We start from the raw sequence: 2,691 nt of genomic DNA on the forward strand, positions 1-2,691 counted from the left end.
TTCTTTATTGTGCAGAATGTATTTAAGCATTTGTTGTAAGATGATTATGCTTTGTGTACTAATCTTAAGTTTTAATCTACCTTACAGTAGATTTTTGTTGGGGGAGCTGTGTGAGGGCGGAAACGATCCTCCGGCTGGTTACCTCTGCTAACTCGCTTGTTTGCTGGTGCAGATGACACTTGGAGCGGTTGGACAGAGGTGAGAACGGCAGCGACTATCTGGGTCACCGGGAGATTCACCCCAGCCGCCATACAGTCAGTATCTAGCTACCCTGCTGTCCATCAAATTCTGGCTGTGATCTCATCATAGGTTCTGGACTCGTGGGATGTGTTCCCAGACCTTCACCTATCAACTGTCAACTCTCTGGTCATCTACCACTACCGCATACCATGACCGTCAGTTCATCACATTCCGTCTGTGCCCCTGTGTTCTCCTGCCATTTCAAGACGTCGCTCGAGTGTGGAGTTGAATGGACTCTTCCATACCCTGAGTGTGCATCACCGTGTTCCAGAATCTTCCCCCAGGGCCACTGCCTTAGGAAATATTTGTTCATGGTTTGATTCTATAATTGTTTGATTCCATTAATTGCTGACTCCCCTTTAGTGTTCGATTCTATCAATTGTTGACTCCATTTAATTGTTTCAATCCATTAATTGCTGACTCCCATTATTTGTCTGATTCCTTTAATTGTTTGCTTCCTTTAATTGTTTGACTCCATTAACTGTTGACTGCCTTATTCGTTTGACTCCCGTAATTATTTGAGGTTTGTTGAGTGGTGTCAGAGTTTTGTTATATTTTTATAGTAAAGAGATGCCAATCTCAAACGGTTGTTTGTTATTCCTCAGAAAACCATGGTCCTTGACTTTCCTTTATTAAGATCCTGATTAGCCTGGTAAGGGATTTCTATCCCTAAGTCTCAGGCCTTTACATATATATTATGGGATTTGTTATAACTTTTTACCAGTAATCACTACACTATGTTAAATATGCTAATTGGTTTCCTAGATGCCCAAAACAAGGGGTCATATTTTGGTGGCCATATTTGTCCGCCATCTTGGATTTTGTAATTCTGTAATCACTTCACTATTATTTTAAATATGCTAATTGGATTCCTAGATCCCCAAAACATGGGGTTAGGCACCAAAATTACTTGTCTAGGATGAATAATGAAGGAGTAACGGGCATTTTATTGATCTGGTGGCTAACTTCGATGCCATCTTAAAAATTAGACCTCTCTCGTGGTCAGACTGTGGTAGTCTTTTGATATGTTATTAAGCACACCTGATGCTACAATAAACAGTTGAGAAACCTTTTGTAGGAATTGTTTTGTGGTCTAACTATATTTTCAGCCGACTAGTAGGATCTTTAGCTCAGTTACGCTCATACTATGATCACTTACTGTGTATGTGTTTTTTCTCCTGGCATAGAAGCTTTAATCTTGGCGGGAGGTAAAGTAAATTTTGTCAGATCTAACTAAGCCAGTAGAAAAACATACATGATAGGATCTATGAGATTATTGTTTGTACCTGTGAGATTGTATTATCGCCTCAAGGTCTATTTTAGATATGGCACATGATATTACTGTCTATATGTGTCATCAGTTCTCCGGTATGGAAGCTTTGGTCTTGGCGGGAGGTATAATGATTGTTTATCAGACCACAGCTTACAGCCCAGAGAATTACAACACATATAACAGTAAATAGATGTCCTCGTGGTAACCCACATAAGTTAACATACCCTACAATGACAGCAAAACCTGACCCAACAGGGCAAGGCCACTAAATACTTGAGTGAACCTTGCGATATGACCCTGTTAAACAAACCACACCCGGTCAAGACACACCCAATTTAGTGTTAATTAGGAGAGGTCGTCTGCTGGCTCTCCTCCAATATAAAAGCCCTGCAGCCCCTTCCACATATTCAGATTACTTTCACGTCACTATCTACAGAAGACGGAGTCACACGCGTCACTAGCCGAGGCCGGGAGTGAGACTTCCCTCCCCAGCACCGCGTCTTCAGCTTGCAGTCTCCCATAGGAGACATAGGTCAGTAGCACCTACTGGGCCTCCCTCAGGTCACACGTGAGTCATTGTCAGAGCTATCCATAGGGTGAGTTACTTACGGTGGGAAGTGTATCTATTTTATGTTTGTGTCCTAGAGTCAGTGTCTAGTAACGTAAATATAATAAATAAGTAACTAAATATAATGTTCTAGTAACTTCGATATAATGTTCGAGTATTGCGTCCATGCTATTCAGTTAATTAATAAATAGTTGTATTTTTAACGGGGTTTTAGGAAGATTTCCCCTAAGAACGTATTTACAGATAAATAACTAATCGGCCACGTTACCAAACTTCCTCACTTTACGTTCCTACAACTAAATATTCTACCTATATTTATATCTTCTATACGAGTTTTGACTCATTATATATATATATATATATATATATATATATATATATATATATATATATATATATATATATATATATATATAAATATATATAATATATATATATAAATATATATATATATATATATATATATATATATAATATATATATATATATAATATATAAATATATATATATATATATATATATATATATATATATATATATATATATATATATATATATATATATATATATATATATATATATATATATATATATATATATATATATATAT

This window comes from Homarus americanus, unplaced genomic scaffold (genome assembly GCF_018991925.1).
Source record: "Homarus americanus isolate GMGI-L3 unplaced genomic scaffold, GMGI_Hamer_2.0 scaffold52512, whole genome shotgun sequence".
NCBI lineage: Eukaryota > Metazoa > Arthropoda > Malacostraca > Decapoda > Nephropidae > Homarus > Homarus americanus.